This window comes from Lissotriton helveticus, chromosome 4_1 (assembly GCF_964261635.1).
Source record: "Lissotriton helveticus chromosome 4_1, aLisHel1.1, whole genome shotgun sequence".
Taxonomy (NCBI): domain Eukaryota; kingdom Metazoa; phylum Chordata; class Amphibia; order Caudata; family Salamandridae; genus Lissotriton; species Lissotriton helveticus.
In genome coordinates, this window is record NC_136063.1 from 268,395,483 (window position 1) to 268,416,353 (window position 20,871).

At 47.8% G+C, this 20,871-nt stretch overlaps 1 protein-coding gene and 2 pseudogenes across 2 annotated transcripts in view; all 3 read left to right on the forward strand.

The window, feature by feature from the left end:
* The window catches only part of ASAP1 (ArfGAP with SH3 domain, ankyrin repeat and PH domain 1), a 2,040,747-nt gene that overhangs the window by 200,957 nt on the left and 1,818,919 nt on the right, over positions 1-20,871 (forward strand). The window lies entirely within an intron of this gene.
* LOC144830020 (18S ribosomal RNA) lies at positions 2,529-3,994 on the forward strand (annotated as a pseudogene).
* LOC144829825 (5.8S ribosomal RNA) lies at positions 4,402-4,554 on the forward strand (annotated as a pseudogene).

Consider the following 20,871-nt stretch of genomic DNA (forward strand, 5'->3'; position numbering starts at 1 on the left):
CTGATACCGGTTTAAAAGGTTTTTGAAGTGCCAAAAGCAGAGGTCCAAGTGGATCTGCCAGACTAAGTAACATGCGTTCTTCATACATTTCACACATTTAACAGCACATACATTTTCATTATGTGGAAATGCTGGGTAAACAATAGACAAAGACATGGTCTTTGCTTGTCTCGAAATGCCAAAGGAAACACCTTGAGGAGAGAACAACCTACCTGCTAGGTCAAGTGTCTTTACATTGGACACCATTCGATCAGAAACCAAGCAAAGAAGCATAGTCAATTTAGCAGAGATGTGTTTCATTGAAAAACCTGCATTTTTTTTTACCAAGAATCAAGAGGGACAGAACACAATTCACATCCCATAACTGAGCATACCTCTGTTTTGGAGAGTTAGCAACCTTAATGCCCTTAAGCAATTTACATACAGCAAGGTGCATACCCACGTTTGCCATCAATATGGTTGTGACCTGCTGACAAAGATGATATGAAATTGTTTACTGACCTGTAACATAACCCTGAATCAGCACACTTAGAGAGGAAATTGTGGACATCTTTCAGCTCTGAGCCCACAGGATCCACTTCCTATTAAAGGCACCAACCCACCCACTTTTTCCAAGTGGAAGAATATCGCTTGTGGGTGGATGGAGCCCAAGCCTGTCATATAAAATCGGCACCTGCCAATGAAATGCCTTCGACTTGGCCATGTCTCTTGATATTTTTCATGCCATGAGAACCAATTGGCCTTGAAGGAGAAGAGTGTGCGGCAAGCCCACTGGATCTGACAGAAGGGTCTGGAAGATAAGAAGAAGAAGAAAAAGTGCTATAGGAATTCGCGAAGGAAGCCAAGGCTAAGTCTTCCAGACTGGCGTCACCAGGATCAACGTTGCAAACTGGCGTCGAACTTGGGCCGAGATTATAGGAATCATGGCAAAAGGCGGAAATATGTAGTTCATATGAGAGCCCAGAGCTGAAGAAACTCATTTGTGGTGAGGGCTGCCATATTCACCCTCCAGCTGTAAAAGTCCTTCAACTGACAATTCAATCAGGACACAAAAGGTTCCACCTGACAAAGGGTCAACTGAAGTATTTGAGGATGGAGTTGCCTGTCACTGTCATCCACCAGAAACCTGAAGTTCCAATCCGCACAATGTTGTCTTTGCCTGGAATATATTCCGCCAGGGCCCCCAGTCTGTTGATGTAACGAACTGCTGACACATTGTCCCATCCAAAGGAGGATACAGCAGTTGCTCTTTTTGGGAGAGAGGGATTTTATTGCAAAGGTTCCCGCCAGCAATACCTGGCAGTTTATGTGTAAGCCAAGCCCTTCTGATGACCAGTGAATTCCGATATAAACTCCCCACACTTTGCTCCTCAGCCCCAATGGCTGGCCTTAGATTCAATGACGAGATCCGGAACGGCCCCAAAGATAGCCCTGTCGTTCCATGCTTCCATGTGAAGAAGCCACCATTTGAGCTCATCTTGGAGAAAGTTGAACATGACATTCGCAAGTAAAACCTTTTTGGAGATAGTGTATTTTTAACCTCTGCAGGGCTCTGTAATGTAGCGGGCGCTAGAAAAATAGCTGGAATAGAAGAAGTTACCAGACCCACAATCCGAGCTAAGTGTAATATGGAAGATATGCACTCGCAGGCAGATAGTCACGTAACCAGTAATGTACAAAATAGGAAAATATATTGTAAAGATTAGGTTCAGGTTACAGGTAAATAAGGTGGTAAATGCATAGCCCTACGAGGAGCAGCTTCTTGCTGCTCGGCCCACTCTCTCTCAAAGCATACATAAACATTCTATGACAACACACTCACACTCTGAGCAGCAGGGAATTGTTTACCAAGGAGAGGATGCATGGCAACAAGTCAAGATACCACACATCTCCCCTCCAAAAGGAAATAATTGGAAAAAAAAACAGGAACAACGGAAATACACATCATCATAAAAAGGGAACATAAGGTGTATGAAAATAATGAATGGTCAAGCAGTCTGTAGCGAAGGGAGAGGACGACAGCCGGTAAATGTTTCCAGTCCGTGAAATTTATTAGTATTACAAATTAGTATATAAAGTAGCAGGACCCACAGCAGGAGAAACAGCTCTGCTCGGAGGTCAAGCACCGTGGCAGCCTGTGAAGTGGTCTGACCAGAGTGGATGTGGTCGGGCAGCGCTAGTACCGGATGCTGCATAGAGGTCTGGGCTCCGCGCTTCTATCTGTTGACCTTCTTCACCCAGTGCATTTCCACAGTAGCTTAAAATGCCCATTCTGTGGGTTAGCCCCAGCTGCCCAGGACACAGAACCCCTGTATCTTGCTCAGGCTGTGACTTGGCCCACTTCTCCCTTCAGTTGTCATAGTGCAGACTGGGCCTGCTGGTGCCTGTGTGACTGCTCTGTCCCCCAACCCCAAGCAGGCAAGCATGGGCTCCCTACAGCCGGTACCTCAGGGGTGCAGGCTCCTGATGGGTGTAAATATCGGTCCGGGACAGTCATGCGGTTCCTTCTCCCATCCAGCAGGCGAGGTTATATGGTTGATCATGCTAGTAGAATATGCTTCACTCAAAGTTTAGACCATGCATGTGTAAGCGTAAACCTCTGGTACAAAAAAATTGCGAATGGCTCATTAAATCAGTCATGGTATCTTTGATCACTCCATCTGTTACTTTGATAACAGTGGTAATTCTAGAACTAATACATGCCGATGAGCACTGACCTCCCCCGGTGCGTGCATTTTTCAGCCCAAGGCCAGTTTGGACTTGCCTGGCTTCTTTAGTGACTAGTTAATCTCGGGCTGAACGCATACCCCACCAACAGCTGCAATACATGCATATGTCTGCCCTATCAACTTAGATAGTTCTTTCTGTGCCTACCATGGCGACCATGGTTAAATGGGAATCAGGGTTCAATTCCAGCGAGGAAGTCTGAGAAATGGTTACCACATCCAAAGAAGGCAGGAAGCATGCAAATTACCCACTCCTGACTCGAGAAGGTAGGGATGAAAATAACAATACAGGTCTTTTGAGACCATGTGCTTGGAATGAGTACACTTTACATTCTTTAACGTGGATCCATTGGGGGTATAAGTCTAGTGCCAGCAGTGTCAGTATTTCTGGCTCCTATAGCATATATTAAAGTTGCTGCAGTCACAAGTTGGATCTTGAGATTGAGCTGGTGGTCCGCTGTGAGGCAAGCTACCGCCTGTCCCCTGCCCTTGCCTCTTGGTGCCCCCTTGATGCTCTAGACTGAGTGTCCTGGGGGGCTTTGAAAAAATTAGAGTGGTCAAAGCAGCCGGTCACCTGAATACTTCAACTGGGTGTAAAGGAATAGGACTCTTGTTCTACTTTGTTGATTTTCAGAACTGATACTATGATTAGGAGAGATAGCTGGGGGGCGTTCACATTGTGCCGTTAGAGGTGAAATTCTTTGACCAGTACAAGACGAACCAAAGCAAAAGCATTTCCCACGAAAGATTTTAATAATAAAGAATGATAGTCGGAGGTTTGAAGAGGATCAGATACCAGAAAGGATTGACAGATTGATAGCGCTTTCTCAATTTTGTGGGTGGTGGTGGAGCGATTTGTTTGGTTAATTCTAATAATGAATGAGATTCCTCCATGCTATGTGATCCCCAGTGATTGACATTCAACTTCTTTGAGGGGCAAGTGGTGTTCAGCCATATGACATCAAAAAATAAAAAGCCTATCGTGCCCTTAGAAGTCCAGGGCTGCACATGTGTTACACTGAATAGATCAGAGTGCCTTTACCCTTTGCTGACAGGTGCAGGTAACCTGCTACACCCCTTTCATGGTAGGGATTGCAATTATTTCCAATAAAGGAGGAATTACTAGTAAGTGCCGGTCATAAGCTAGCAATGAATAAGTCCCTGCCTTTGTACACACCATTCATCGCTACTAACGTTTGGAAGTAAAAATAGTGGGAAATAAAAGTCGTAACAAGGTTTCCATTGGTGAACTGGTGAAAAGATCATTAACACTGGAGCAGAATATGCAACTGAAAGTGACAGCCTGAGCCCTCGGGCGTCTCACAGATGGAACACAAGGCACAGGGTCCGACTCGTCCCTTGTGAATCATGGTCGGTAGAGCGGTCCTTGGTTCCTGGGTGCTAGGATGATGACTGGGCACTGGGCGAGCTCCTCTACCTGGGGGGGACCTGACTGCCATGTGAGGATCTATGGTGGGTGACGCCACGTGCCCTCTGGAAGTGGCATGATGCGAGAGCACCTAGAAAGCATGGAGCACCTAGAAACACTTTTTAAATTGTCAACTTCCAGAGAGGAAGCGTGACTGGACGCTTGGCTGTCTCAAAGTGTGGGCTGTGGATGGCTGGTGTTAACTTCCTCCCGCCTCTCCTGCACCCGCAGGTGGGTGAATGTTGTAAAAGTTGATGGTGGTTCACTCAACTTGTGCAGTGATGAAGAATGCAGCGAGCTGCAAGGATTAGTATGAATTGCAGGACCCATTGATCATCAAAACTTCAAATGCACCTTGTCGCCCAGGGTTCCTCCCGAACTACACCTGTCTGACAGTCACTTGAATGTCAAACATGGGCCTCTTCCAGGGTGCAGTAAGAGCTGCGGTAGGAAGTTCTGCTCTCTTCGTCCTCCCAAGGTCAGACCCCGATCTCCCATCTCGGTGGGCCTCCCCACCCCAGTCCCACTGCAGAGGTATGCAGCCAGTGCGCCTTGCTGAAAAACGCCTTGGTGAGGTTGATGGTGCCTGGCTGTGATCTGAGCATGGCTGTCTGTGATGTCCCACGGCTGCCCCCTGCATCAATTTAAGTGGCCATTGCTGCGGATGTAGCAGGCAAAGGTCCCCTGCCTGCCTTCAGGTGCTAGATCCATGGTGGCCCCTGCAGGATTTTGTCTCCGATCTGGGAGAGTGCTGCCGTGGCCCTCAATCATGGATATTTGTATAGCGCGCTACTCACCCGGAAGGGTCTCAAGGCGCTGGGGGGGAGGGGTTTGTTACTGCTCTCGCCATGTGAGAGAGCCTCGCCATGTGAGAGGGTGTCCCTCCCTCTCTCACATGGCAGCCAGCCAGAGAATGATGTTGCTCTGGCTGATCTTGGACTTCAAATGTCTTTCCCATTTAAGAAAAATGTGTGTCTAACTACTTTATTGGCGACTCTTAACCGCATGCGCGCTAGCGGTTTTCCCGCTGGGCGCCGCGTTTTTTAATTTACCGCGTTACGTGACGAGCTCAGCTCGTCATCCACGTAGGGCACGTTACGCTCATGACGAGCTGAGCTCGTCATCCGCCCCGAAGGGGTTAAAATGTGGAAAGTATTCATGGACGATTAACTGTTGTACTTAACAGTTAAATATACACTGTCTTTCTCTACACATATTTCATCTCTATTAGCATAATGTTTTAAGAATATTCATCTGTTTGACATTTGCTTGTCATAATTGACACATTTAGAGTTTAAAATTTATCACAGTTAAAATGTTTAGAATTGAACCATAGTTTTAGAATTAAAAAATGTTTATTCACTAGCATTAGTATTATAATAGTTGTGTGTGTGAATCTTGATATACTTGTGTACATAATGATAATTGATGTGTGTTTGAATTAAGCGTAGATTTCTAGTAATTGCTTACACATAATCTGTGCATCACATAATGAATATTATTGCCATACTAATCATACTCAATTTTCTCAGGACAATTCATGTCAATTTTATATTGTTAGAGTAGTTCTGGAGGGTGTACCATCTCTATTCTGTCTGTGATTCCAGTTCCTTTGAGGACAGCTTTAAGTGTAGATATTCTCCTGAACAAATGTTGTGTTGTTGGAAGCAAGACCTATTTGACACTGATGGGCAGCAACAGTAACTCATAATTTGCCTCTGCGTGGTGGTACAGGAATAGCCAAATGCCTCATCATCTAATTTGTGATGCACATCAATGGATGAATGAGATTCCCACTGTCCCTACCTAATATCTAGCGTAACAACACCCCAGGGAACTGGTTTGGCAGAACCAGTGGGGAAAAAGGCACATTGAACTTGACTTTAGCCTGATTCTGTGAAGAGACATGAAAGTTTAAGTGGGAGGCCTTTGGGCCGCAGGGGAAAAACCACTACTCTACTCTTATTGTTTTGTTTTTTTAAATATGTTTATTGGTAATTTTCGATGTAACAATCAAAAAAGAAACAGCGGCACACATATGGCAGTACAGTTATGCACAAATATTCCAAATACAGCAATACGACATCCAGGCATCATGACAACAATATTATCTGTAGGCGTAAGGCTATGACGACTGACCGCGCCGGAACACCAGCGGCGCACACCCAGGACACTGTCGGTCTACGGGTCTGAGAACCCTCATCACAGGGGAAAAAACACCAAGAAGATCACAATCCAGGGTCATATATAGGTAAATCTACACATCAGGGTCTCTGTCAGTCGGGGCATTTTCTGTCCGGGGGGATGTGTCCCGACCGTCCCGTGAGTCCAAAGTGTGTCTGCTGGTAATGTATAAGGACCAAAAGTTTTTAGGTCTGTTGCGTGGGGAAAGTAGCTCAGTGTCATTTTTTGTCTGAGTGCAGCAGTACAACATATCCCTCGACCATTGTGTCAATGTGGGAGTTGGGCTCTGCATCCAACAGATGGCAATACAGCGTTTAGCAAGCAAAAAGGCCATATCGACCAGCCGTCTATGTGATTTTGGAAGTGGTTTCGAGTAGCCCAGAATAGCTAAGAGCGGGTCCAGTGCCAGCTCCAATCCAGACACGCGACTTATTTCGCGAAAGACTTCCTCCCAGAATCGAGCAATCCCTGGGCAGGATCACGCAACATGGAAAAAATCAGCCACAAGCGTGCCGCACCGATCGCACTTGGGGCTCTCGCGGAGACCATAATGGTGGAGCCGCTTCGGAGAGTAATAAACCCTGTTTATATATTTAAAGTGGATCAGTCGATGGCGGCCATTAAGAGATACTCTCTTGGTGCTCATACAACAGTATCACCATATATCGTCCGTCAGATCTGTTTGCAGGTCTTGCTGCCAAGCCAGGCGCGGTTTAGTGTATGTGCCATCCCTAGCGGCTAATGTCGTGTGATAGGGTCTAGACACCAGTCTAGCTGGTGAAGCCGTCCCGACAACCACTGACAAAGGCGTCACCTCAGGGGGTTCTGCCATGTTATCACCGTGGAGTGCCCTGAGAGCATGTCTCGTTCTATGTAACTGAAACTGCGCCAGAGGCGAGGGCGACCCTGCTCCCCGTACGATGTCCTCAACAGATCGTGCGACACCGTCCTCAAAGGTCCCCTATGGTGCAGTGACCCAAGAGCCGTAGTAACTCCTCTGTCCCTGAGCGGTGTCAACCAATAGCACCAATCAAGGCGTGCCAAAGGAGAATACAATAGGTTATAGGCGAGCAAACTAAGCATACTGTGCCATGCATGGGTGACTGAAGTCAAAGAATCCAATATACCCGTACGTCTATCTTGGGGATAAAAGAGAAGAGATGGGAGCGGCCTAGGGTATGCCACTATGGTTTCAATCCGCACATGCGGTGCATCAGCAGGGCCGTGTATCCAGTGGTATGCATGGGAGCCTTGAGCTACCCTATAATAAAGCTTAAGATCCGGAGCGCCCAGACCACCCATCGCATATGGAAGGGTCAATATTTTCCAGGCCACCCTGGGCTGCTTGCCTGCCCAAGCCAGGTGGACTGTCAATGACTGCAATTGCTGGATTTTTTTTTTAGAAAGGACCAAAGGAATATTTGTAAAGAGAAAGAGGAAGCGCGGCAGCACGACCATTTTCATCAAAGATATCCTACCTAATAGCGACAGCGGGAGGCGAGTCCAAACGTCGACATCAAATTTTGAAATGGCGGCCCCATAATTTCCCCTCAATACCATGTCCGAATCAGTGTGTAAGTGGATGCCCAGATAGCGCACTGAGTCAGTTGTCCAAATAAGCGGATATTCTGGCTCAAAGCGGGTAGTTGTGGGTGTTAGGGGGAACATAATAGACTTGCCCCAGTTAACCTTAACTCCCGAAAGCGAACCAAAAAGCATCAATTCACGCAGGACAGGAGAAAGGTTGGTCTCCGGATCCCTGATGTAGAGCAGGGTGTCATCCGCATACGTGGACACGATGAGTCGGTAGTTAGGGAAGCGGATGCCCCTGTGCCCATGATATTCGCGGAGGGCGCAAGCCAGAGGTTCGGCCGTTAGAGCATAGAGGATAGGGGACACCCTTGTTGTGTGCCTCTGTGTATGCGTATCGGATCAGTGACTAGAGAACCAATGCGGATCCGGGCCAAAGGCTGTTGATACAACGTTGCCAGGAGTTGCAGGAATACCGCTCCGACACCCATGCATGAAGAACATGTTTCATGAATGGCCACTCGACAGAATCGAAGGCCTTCTCCATGTCCATAAAGACTGCTATTGCAGGAACCTCGGGCGTGTGTGTTGCATAGCAGCAAATACAGTTCGTAAATTGTAGGTCAAATTACGGGTAGGGACCAAGCCTGCCCCGGGGCGCCCAGAGTGGTGACTAGGGGGCTAAGACGGTTGGTGAGTATCTTCGCGAAAATCTTCGTATCGACGGTCATAAGAGATAACGGCCTATAAGACGCACAGTCATCCGTAGGCTTCCCCGGCTTAAGTATGGCAACCAAAACAGCCTCCCGCATAGTTGGCGGCATGATACCTGAGGTACAGATATCTTCAAACAATGTCATTAGGTGCGGCATTAGAAGGTCCTGGAACGCCTTGTAAAAGGCCACCGTTAGTCAATCACTGCCAGGGGCACTCCCCGCCTTCATCCCCGAAAGGGCCAAAGCAATCTCCTCCCTCTCAATCGGCCGCATTTGAAATTGGCGATGCAGGTTGGTCAACCATGGAAGCTCTATATGGGTCAAATAATCCAGGATACGGTCCCCTGGGACCGACCCTCTCGAGGAGTAAAGGGCCGCATAGTAGTCCCTAAACTTCTCAACCACCTGGGTCTCCGAAAGTGGAGGGCCTCCCTGCTCAGCGTACATCTTCGGGATAGCTGGTCTGTCCTTACGCTGTTTGATAATTTGCGCAAGTACCCTCTCTGGTCTTTCCCCCTCACCATACATCCTGGCAGTTGCGTACTTCCCAAGATGCTTGTGTTCTGCGTCTGCTTCTTCATGATAATCACGTAGCTTGCAAGCTCGTCGTCTGCGGTAGAGTGCTGGTCAACCTCCCGCGCAGCCTCTAGATCCTTTAGCCTACGCTCTAGTGTCACCAATCGAGCGCGGATAGTTTTAAGCACCCCAGAGTGCTTTGAAATGGTGACCCCCCTGATATATGCCTTAAAGGCCTCCCAGACAGTCTGAAAGGAGTCAACCGATCCCACATTAGTCTCGAAAAATGTTTCAATCAATTGGGCCAGCTCCTCCCTAAAGACGCTATCGAGGAGAGAATATGGTGATAAACGCCATGCAAACGGGGGAATACGAGTTTTGGGGGAAACCAGGGAAATTAGCACCGGGGAATGGTCAGAATAGGTACGTGGTAGAATCGTGCAAGCCCTGATCTGCTGAGATAAGTGTTGAGAGGCAAGCCAATAATCAATCCTAGTGTGTATGTTATATTGTGCTGAATAGTGTGTATAGCCACCTTGTAGAGGATACCAGTATCACCATACGTCCACCATATCGTATTGCACCAGTGTAGATTCAACTACACCCGCGGCTGCCGACGGACGCCTGACCGGACCATTTGATCTGTCGATAGTGGGTTGTCTTTTAAAGTTGAAATCCCCGCCCCACAGAATATCCCCCCTGGGAATAGGGTAGGGCAATCGTCGCTAGGTTATTATAGAAATCCGGGCAATCATAGTTAGGGCCATATATGTTTAGGAGAACTATATCCAGTCCCTTCCCGTGGCTTCTAGAAAGTGTGTACCTGCCGTCTCGGTTCGTAGCCCGGGGGGTTAAAGTTATAAGCGATTGTGGATTGACCCAAGTCATAACCCCCCTAGCGTGTGTCGACAAGCCCGAAGCCTGTATGTTACCCACTAGTCCCTTAGTGCGTAGTATGGGGCTGTCCAGGGGAAAGTGTGCCTCCTGTATGAGGGCTATGTCCACCCTATGTCTGTGGAGGTATTGAAGGATTTTGCGGACCTTATGATAGTCATTGAGACCCCAGACATTCCAAGTCAGCAGTACCAGGGAGTCAGGAGTGCCAGTAGAATCAGTTGTAGGCATGTTAGTCGTGGAAAGGTTTTAGCATTGCGAGTCTGTCGTGTGCTGTACTCCATACTCACGCCAAATGAAGAAAATGTACCACAAGAAGATATAACTGTGAACAGCATCAATAGCCCCCCAACCAGCAAACCCCTCCCCCCGTGGCAAGAATGAAAGCAAAGTGGATCAAGCCATATAATGAACACCGTGCAACATCAGCACCCATATAAAGGATCAGGAGCAAGAGTTTAACAGTCCTCCTATAAGGAAGGCCCCACCCAAAGCCCACCCATGCCTGCCCAACCCCAACAAGGCCGCGAACCCAACCCTCCCCCCTGCCAACAACTCCCCCACCCAATCCCCAACCAAAAAACACATCCCAGGTGTATCACACTCCGAGGCAGATGTAGCTCGCGGGAAGAAATGTAAGAGAAAGAAAAAACTAGGGAAAGGGTGTGCCCCTTCCCCCGCCAAAAAAGCATGGACTCAGCTGCATAAACAAAATACAAGACTGAATGAAGCCAGCCCCCCGCCCAGCAGAGATCTGGAGCGTGATCAAGCCCCAAGGGCATCATCAAAGCAGATCATAGCAAGAAAACGGAGGAGCAGCAGCCGGCCCCTACATGGTCATGTAACGGCTGGGGGACTGAAAGGCGGGCGATATATGGGAAATGCTCCAGGTGGTCCCGCAGCAATTAGGAAAAAGTACAGAGCTCAGCAGGCGCTATATACAGCAAAGACTGTAAAGTGTTCCAGGGAGGCCTGTAGGAGTTGGATATAACTATACAAATTCACACATCCCCCGATAGCAGGCCCAACATGAGCATACTCCCCGCCGCCCCACATCAACCCAGATAAAGAAAGAAAAAACCCAACAGACAGCCTCTGAAGACAGCATTTAGTCCTGTTCATCGAGCACCCAGCCCCCCCCCCCCGCCTCATCCAAAAGGTATTTATCTGGGGAACTACGCCTCTCCTTCGCCCAATCCTTCAGCACTTTTTGTAGTATCTTAGGGTCAGTAAAAATCAACGAGCGTCCCTGCCGATTCACTCTCAATTTAGCTGGATACAACATCGCGTAGTCCACTTCGAGATCGCTTAACTGCCGTTTCATTGGGGCAAACAATCGCCTTGCTTCTTGGACACGTGCCGTAAAATCCGGGAATAGCGAGATGGTAGACCCTTCATACCTCAAAGGTTGTTTCTCGCGGGCCAAGCGGAGGGGCACATCCCGATCTCTGTAATTGAGAAGCTTTGCAATAATAGGTCTGGGGGGCGCTCCCGGCTTTGGTCTAGGACCGAGTGAGCGATGAGCTCTCTCCACCACAAACATTTCGGAAAACGAAGTGTCGCCCAGGAGTGTCTTAAGCAGTTTTTCAGTGAAGAGCTCCATGTTACCAGTGGGGGTATTCTCAGGCAGGCCCGTGATGCGCAGGTTACAGTGCCTGGAGCGAGACTCCAAATCCTCCGTCTTCTCCTATAGCACCTGGAGAACCCTGCCCAACTGCTTGTGCTCTGTGTCGAGAGTGGTCTGGGCCTCCTCCGCCTCCGTTAAGCGTCGCTCCGTCATGTCAAGCCTCTCGGCATGTTTATCCAATCTCTCCCCCATGCGGTACATCCAGTAAGTCAAAGCGTCCATTTTAGTGCCTAAGGAGGATATACCGCCCTGCAGGATCTTTTCCATGTTGAGTAAGAGAGCGCGAATATCTTGTTCCGAGTCCACCGAAGAGCGGCTCCCATCTCCCGGACCGTCTTCTGCAACGGTGTCCCCCACCTTGGATCTCCTGGGGTCAAACGAAGATTTGGGCTGTGTCCAGTCAGTGCGCCCCATGATCCCAATGGGCCAGAGAACGTACCCCAATACAACAGAAGTTCCAATATGGCCTCACCACTCCGCCGTGGCGTGACCTGTGCCTCAAGTAGGAGACTCCACCAGTGCGCCCGCAGCGAGGCAAATCACAGCAGAAGGGCACAAAGCGAGATTCGGGCACCAGCTAGGTCGCAGTAGATGCAGGCACTACCACCATACACCCAAGGCGCGGGTCACTCCGCACTGCAATCCTTGCATAAAATGGCCAGGTCCTGCAGCTCACCTCAAGCAGCGACGCAACAGTTCTGGGCAAAACCCCCTATCCCCCGTTGCACAGTCACAAGTACCTCCAGCAATGCAGCACTCCTCCAGGTAGGCCAACAAGCATAACAGCTCAAGGCATTGGGCTCCACAAGTAGTGGGGGGCAGGACGTGTAGACAAGCGCCCAGGACAGGCCAGCCAGCTGGAACGCCGACCAGGCCCTAAACGGGCTGCACCAAAGAGAACAGTTCGCCAACCAGTCCCGCAGCAGACAACGCCCGGCCCCCAAAGCTCATCGGGCCTGCACCTCACCTCCGGCAAAGGCGACACAGTCAGGGGTTTACTCTGCCGGGCTCCAGGCGGGGGGTATGTCTGTCACGCTCCCCAAGGGACAGCTCAAGCACAGGAGGGAGGGGGGTGTCCAGCAGAGCACCGGCCACCCCCCTACGTGTCCTCCACTCCACACAGGCACCAGTGGTCGCAATAAGGCTAATCCGCCGCTCCCAGTCAGTCCGATCTCTGAGGTCTCCGCCTCCTAGCTCCAGGCCCCACCGCTCCTCACCTCCGTCACTGCACACGTTGCCCGCAAGCCCCGGTCCACCCGGCAGCGCGGAGCGAGGCGCGCACCACCCCCACCGTGCCTCACTCAGGAAACCAGAGCCAAGGAGTCCGAACCGGCTATCGCGGTGGAGCCGTCTCTTCAATCCAGCACTGGCTCTAGACCCAGGGGGCTCCCGGGCGGCGCCAGGTCACGCGCCGCACCCGGGAATGTAGTAGGCCCACGCCCGGCTACGATCGCAGCTCTTGGAGCAGGTAGGACACTCTTCCTTTCCGTAGGAGGGCTGCGTGGGGGCTCCAGACACTCGCCTGCACTTTATGGGGGTATAAGATAGTGGCAGCAGCAGGATAATTGTAGGATAATGCGGCGGTCAACCGGAGCACTCGGCTCAAGCGGCCATGTTGGTCGCGAGCTAGCTCTGCCTCCTTCTTATTGTTTTTTCACTTAACTTGGCGAGGCTTGGGGAGCGAGTGCCCCCTGCCTGCCGGGTGTGAAAATGTATGGGGATAGTGGGGAGTTTGTCTAGAGCAATACACCTGTCGAATGATATTGCAGGTGAGCTTGGGGAGTACAGAAACCTCAGACTGAGCAGAAGGGCAAAGCTTGCTTGAACTCAATTTTCAGTATGAATAGATACAGTAAAAGCGAGACTTCTCGATCCTCCTGACTTTTTGGATTTCATGCAGGTGGTTTCAGAAATGTTACCACAGGGGTAACTGGCTTTTGGTGGCCAAGTGTTTATAGCAACGTTAGTTTTTGATCCTTCGATGTCGGCTCTTCCTATCATTGTGAAGCAGAATTCACCAAGTGTTGGATTGCTCACCCACTAAAAGGGAAGGTAAGCTGGTTTTAGAACATCGTTGCAGTACAAATCCTGCTCAACACGAGTCGACGCGCAGGTTCAGTCATATTGTGGGACAAAGCTACCACATGTGGGATTATGACTGAAGACTCTAAATCATAATTCCCCATAAACTGTAATGATACTGCAGTATTATGAAGCCTCGGTTGTCCTGGGATAGCCGGCCTCTGGGATGATGCATATAGCTGCTTTCTGTTGGGCGCCTGGTGCTAAATCATTTGCAGACAACCTGATTCTGGGTCAGGGATTCGTGAGTAGCATCGTAGTTACCTTGCTGAGATCTGTTGAAAGTCTTTCTCTGAGCCAAACATTTGCCTCTGTTTTTGTCCGTGTGAGCCTATGGTTGCCTCCACTATGGGCAGTGCGGGGGCCTTCCCCTCCTGCCCTGCATTTCCCATGCTCAGATGGGGGCATGATCCCTTGCAGTAGCGGGCACCAGCAAAGTGGCCTGGAGGCATGAAGTTGATAGGTGGCTCAAGGAAGGAGCCACCTGAGCTCCGGCCTCGTCGTCGGCTGCCGCCTGGACAATCTGGTCACCAGGTCGGCATAAACTATCTGGTCGCTGGGCTGGCTGACCAGATGACCAGCATGTGACTGACTGACCAGATGACTGGTGGGCCGGCTGGCGCTGCTAACTCTGACTTGTATGTTCCCTGGGTCGTGTAAGCCAACTCTTTGTTGGGCCTTAATAGTTGAGAAAAAATGGCTTTCTAGTCAGGCCCAAAGTAAGTGGGTGGAGCTTAGCTGGTGGCACAAACTTCTTAAACTCCGGCACCATGCATGTGAAAGGGCGTGACCCGGGGCACCCTCAGCCATGGACTGGAGTGACCTTCCCTTCCCAGGGCCTGGTGGCTGCAGATTGTGGAGGACCCCTTTCGGGTGTGGAGTAAAGATGGGACCCAAATGAAGGCTTAGCCACAGACAGATCCCAGGGCAGAGTGGCATCAAACCGGGGAGGAGGCTGGGGCTCCTGGGGGCTGAACAACTCCATAATCCCAGTGAGAAGCGGGTGAAGCCATGGCTTTCACCTGGTAGGCCCACTCCCTGCAGACCACAGCTCAAGGCACTTGGCACAGCCACCTTCCATACCCAGGCCAGGGCAGCGTCAGACCGGGGAGGAGTCCGGGGCTCCTGCTAACTGAATAGCTTCCATAATACTAAAGCATACAAAGATGGCGGAACCTTCTTAAAAATGCACCTGATCCGAATAACCTCTGAAATAATTTATGCAGTATTTAAACTGGAATTATGTGCACACCGAAAAGACACCCGCCATCACCATGACAGTCCCAAACAGAACTTTACATGTAATGAAAAAAAGCACAGGTGCACCATACATTTACAAGTGTGCAGGAACAATAATATTAATGTTGAGGCACAAAACAGTGATGTCCAAAGGTCTTATTTGTTTGAATCCTTTATTTTTCAACAGTAGAAAAACGAACAGCCGACGCGTTTCGTCCCTGATGGGACTTCTTCAGGGCTGTGTTTACAAAAGACATATAATGCTAACTGAATAGCTTCCATAATACCCCCGTAGGAGGCTCGGTCCCTGCCAGCCGGTGGCCCCCAGCCAGCAGGCAGAGCCACTTACCCCTGCCCAGGGTGGTGACCTACCTGCAAAGGTTTGCCAAGCTTTAAGATGTCCGTTAGATAGCTTGTCAGCTTTGTGTGGCACAAATGTCACCAGAGACGTTTCATTCATGCCCATGGACAAGTATGAGTATGCACACTCACTCAACCACGTCACCAGCCCATCCTTCCTGATTTGAATTACGCCCAGACCTACTTTAGAGGAGACTTAAGACTGAGGGTGAGTCGAATTCACCACACGATCTTGTTACCTATGTATGAAAGGTAATGATGTCAGCTAATTATCAATTTCTCATTATGGGCCCTCGCCTAAGGTCTGGCTCATAAATATGTGGCTGATAATTAACTGCCATTATTGTCTGCAGGATAGGCATTAACGCATAGTTACATAATGTGCAACTTTTTGACGCAGATCCCGCCTGTGATTGCCGTTTTGCCCGGCAAAGGCTTCAAGTGGTGGTGTTCGACAAGTCCGGGTCTCTGTGATGTACAAAATAACAGGGTTCACGACTGTAAAATGCTTTTTATAATGCTCAAGAACCCTCTTATCAGTTGCAAAGTTGTTTCTGACTCGTAAAAATCCTTTTGAAACCCTCTGTGAATTACAGATTGAAGGGTTGTGAAAAGGGGTCCCCCTCCTATTTGCAATTTAGAAACGGATGAATCTATCGCACTGTGACCCCATTTGCAGTAGCAAACCATTGATCAGTTACCGACTCCTGGGTGGGACAGCTTCTCATTTGGAAAACATATCGGGCGACCTCAGGTGTAACAGGCAGTGGTTGAAAGGATTTCTACCTAAGATGTCTTCCCAAATGGCATTTCTTGTAGTTTTAGAAGCAGCGCCTGTCTCTTTATTAGACAGGGGCTACTTGAATAAAAATGTCCCATTTGAGAAAGCAAATGTAGGAATGCAGGTCTACTGCTACTTACAGCTCCCTATCCTTGCACTCGCGCCCAACTACAAGGTGTCGGAAATTGCGACCTGTCTCATTAATATTAATAAGGCAGGTCATTTTGCATCATTTTGTAACACCCTGTGAAAGGACAATGTGCTACGTGACCTACTGGTACACGGTTGCACTGCAGATCGCATGCTATTTGTAGACCAAACATCACTGGTTTGCAAATGGGAACAGTTCATTAGGACCCGAGTTTCATTCCGTGATTTTTTTTCTGTCTAGCCCTTACTATATAGTGGTTTACCTGCCTCCAAGTCCAGTCCATTCATGTATTGATGCTGTGCACTATGAAACAGGGTAATAGCTACATATGTTAATGGCTGTGTTTTGAAAAGTATGTTAAGTGCTGCATAAAAAGGAAGTTACTACATTCACTTCTGAATCATGCTGTCATTTATCATTCATTCAGTACTACATGCATCACCAAGCAAGAAAACCCTTAATATGGGTTCAAGTACATGCACAGTCCATCTCTGGTTCCCAATCTTCTCCAGGGCACCGGAAGTCAATATTGACCTGCTGCCATTTTCTGTCTGAACAGGGACATTAATGTCCGAGTCGAGGAGCGTGTGCAGAAAGGCATAATATTTTCTCCTCACTGCCAGTTTCAGGAGAAGATGATGCAACAGTGACACGTCCTGAAGTCCTGTTTCCTGGCAGAGTTTCACGCCTGGCTGGCATAGCAGAGGTCTGCCACTTGCGCTTCTAAGAGTGCTGACTATGGCCAGGCAGAGGGACTGGCAGTAAGACCGTCTTGGACGTGAGTCATCTGTAATTGCAGAGAACGCTGTGCTGCTCAGGGATGGTTTGGCTCGAATCGACGAAGCGTCTGATGGGCCTGCATCATCATTCACAGTTTCACTTTCTGCTGAAGTTTGACATTTGAAAAGCAACATGCCCTGAGCATTTTACTCTCAAATGTACATCTGTAGGCGTAAAATAGCGGATTCTGAGAACTCTCTGATTGAATTATTTACTGAATTTAGCAATTTGCACAGATTAGACCTAGATACTAGTGTAAAATAGGGCACCAGCAAAATTCCTGCAGTTTTATACACGTGCGCCTCTCAGGAATTGAGGGCAAATGGCACTCACTTTTGTATTTGTGCTAGCAAGAACCGCCAGGTCCGAACTGGTAGTAATTATATGAGCAACCCATGACATTAGCAGTAGTAAAGCAAGCAAATACTATTTGCATGTGTTATTCCAGGTTATTACACGTCTACTTTCAGAATGGGAGTAAATGACCCAGCTCCCTGGCCCACAATAATTAGAAGCTGATGTTGCATCTGCTGTGTACTGCTAGGTATAAATGACCTCATTAGAGTTAAAAGTTCCTCGTTACATCCTAGAATGTGTGTCGAGGTGACCATATTTTGCGATTTTCTTCACTTTTATATATTCATTATCCTTAATAATTTGGATATATATATATATATATATATATATATATATATATATATACTAGCAGCCCGCCCCAGCGTTGCCTGTACTTTTCGAGTTTACCTGGCTCAAAGGACACAGTTCTCTCTTTATAATAGTAGTATAGATATATATATATATATATATATATTACCCCGACCACCTCCAGCGAGCACCTGGCGAGGAAAAAGACTCAGGCCTCTGCAGCAGATTTTCAGGCAAGAAAAACTTTATTGTTCACCTCTCACGACGACGCGTTTCGGGCTGTGCAGCCCTTGATCACATTCAGCTTAAACTGCGCCATTTTTTTCTTTTTATACATGTAGTGAAAGTGCACACCAGGGTTGCATTAAAAAAACAGTCACATGGTCAAAAGACAGTGTGAAAAGACTTCAGAAGCAAGGTGTGTAGCGTGCTTTTTCTTTGCCCTACAACATTACATGCTTGTATGCTATTCATTTAATTTAAAATGTTGATGTATTTTGCACGCAACATTAATTTAACAAATATAGCATATTTAAACAACTACAATTGTTTAAATATAATTGATAATTGCAAATGAATGCAAAGCGATTCTCTCTGGGTAAATCCATATTGAATCAACGTTGTTTTTTTGTGTTTGTTATTTCACATATGCACACTGCCCATGTACATTGCAATTCTATCTGGATAAATCCAGGCAACCGAAATACCCAATAAAAGTGCTTGAGTGCTAAGGTCCTAAAGTAGGAAATGCTATGACAGTGCAAATAACAGTAGTGTGCAAAATAGCATAAAAAGTGCAGTGCAGTAAATAAATATATAATATTAAGACCTTGATTAATATATTAAAATACATTGATAATAGTTGATAGCAAGCATGTATTGTAATCCATCATTAATAGCATACTCCAGCCGGGGTAAAATATTAAAAATATTATATATATATCTTCAAATGAAGCCAGGGAGCCAAAAAGGATGCTTGAAAGCCAAACAGTAACTACACTGCACCTCTTTAAGTATTACGACCGATGGCAGCAAGATAAAAATACAAATCTTGGTCCACAATATTATATCTTTGTAAAGCTCTTCGTTCTCGTTGGACCTTCTAGAAAACATTTCTTTGTACATGATATTGAAGTAAGTCTAAGGATCGAGCCCTAGGTTATGTCTACTGCTGTGGGGACAGTGGAGTAGTGCACAGTGTTCCTGCAGTAGATTTAACTGTGAGTATCTAATTCTTCCATGGCCTGGGATTACAGCAGGAGGTGGTTTAAAATTACCTGTAATGCTATGACACCTGATCTCCCCCCCCCTCCAGTTGGCTGGTGATCCAGAACTTGATGTGTCTAATTTTAATAGCTGGCTCTCCTCAGCCCTTGATACTGTCGCCCCCTTACAACCTATTATTTTCTCGAGACAAAAACCATCAGTCCCATGGTTTAACCCGGCACTGCGCACCGAGAAAAGCCGCTGTAAGAAACTTGAGCGCAGCTGGAGATCATTTTATGGTCTTGAGGCTAAATTAATCTACAAAGCCGCCATAAAGAATGTTCACAAACTTAAGTGCTCAGCAATGAGCGAGTACTTTATTAATAAAGTAAACATCGCCGGTAATTCATCAAAAACTCTCTTCAAAATAGTTAAAGATTTTATTAAGTCATCTGCTTTATCAAGTACAGTTCCTCCCACCCAGGATCTTTGTAACGGGCTATCGGACTTCTTTCACGATAAAATTCTGGACATCTATTCAATGTTTGTCCCTACACCATGCTCCCCTATCCAAGACAGCGAGGTAGCCAATAGTGATGTTTTTACGCGCTTCCACCAGATCTCCATTGATATTTCACTTTAAAAACTTCTCGCCTACAAATCAGGCTCCTCAAAGGACACCTGCCAGGCACAATTATTTTGCTCCTTAGCCCCCCTTATTATTTTCCCTTTGAATCTGATTTGGAATTCTTCCCAGCGCACTGGGATTTCCCCTCAATCTGGAAACAGGCCCTCCTAGTACCAATCCTAAAAAAATCTGATGCTGCCCATCTGTTTTTAAAAACTATCATCCGATTTCTATTTTCCCAAAGACAGCTAAAGTACTGGAAATATTAGTTCAGGAACAACTTATCTCGAATCCCGGCATCTTTTCCATGTTCCCATTCCGGGTTTAGATCCGGTTATAGTACTAAGACTGCCCTCCCTCCTTGAGGTCTCTTGAGACAGTTCGTGAATGCGTGGATGCAGGCGAAGCAGCTATGTTGGTGCTTCTTGACCTGTCCGCAGCATTCGACACGGTCTCTCATGCTATCTTGCTTGAGAGACTCTACAGTCTCGGAATCCAAGGCAGCCCTTTGTCCTGGATACGATCCTGCCTTAGCGGCCGCATCCAACAAGTCTCCCTTCAGCCATTTGTCTCCGAGGAGAAACCCTTGAGCTGTGGGGTTCCTCAGGGCTCCGCTTAGAGCCCACTCTTCTTCAAAGTATACCTCTCCCCTTTGGCTACACTGGTAGAATCGTGCGGAGTCAGAGTGCTCTCTTATGCTGACGATACACAATTGGTGTTCTCATTTAAAGATCACTCTGAAGCAGAATTTTTTAATTGCAGATGCTGTCTGTGTAATATCTCCACCTGGATGTCATTAAATATGCTTAGGCTCAACTCTCACAAAACCGAGGTGCTGTTTTTTAATTAAAAAAAGCCCACTTTCATGGCTTTGGTGGCCATCTGAGCTGATTCCCCCCCGAAACCCGTGGACTCGGCTAGGAATCTTTGGTTCTGGTTTGACAATGAGCTGTCCTGTAAATCCCAAATTTACCAGGTCTCCTCTGCCTGTTTTGATAAATTGGACATGCTCTGTAAAATCTTTCCCTTTCTCCTTCTGGACTCCCGATGGACCATTATTCATGCCCTGATCACCTCATATCTCGACTATGCAAATAGTCTTCAGCTTATCTGATCATACGCTTGCAGATCGTTCAAAACGCCGCTGCTAGGCTGATTTGCAACATCCCATATTGCCATTCGATTTCACCCCACTTGAAGAAGCTTCACTGGCTTCCAGTGATCAAACGCATCCAGTTCAAGTCCCTTGTCTTGGCTTTTAGAGCGATCTAGGGTCGTGGCCAGCTTATCTTAGAGCTTGACTCAAGCACTCTCAGTCTAATCGTACCCTTAGATCGAATCATCTTCGCCTTTTGGCGACTCCCCGTTTCCACCGAT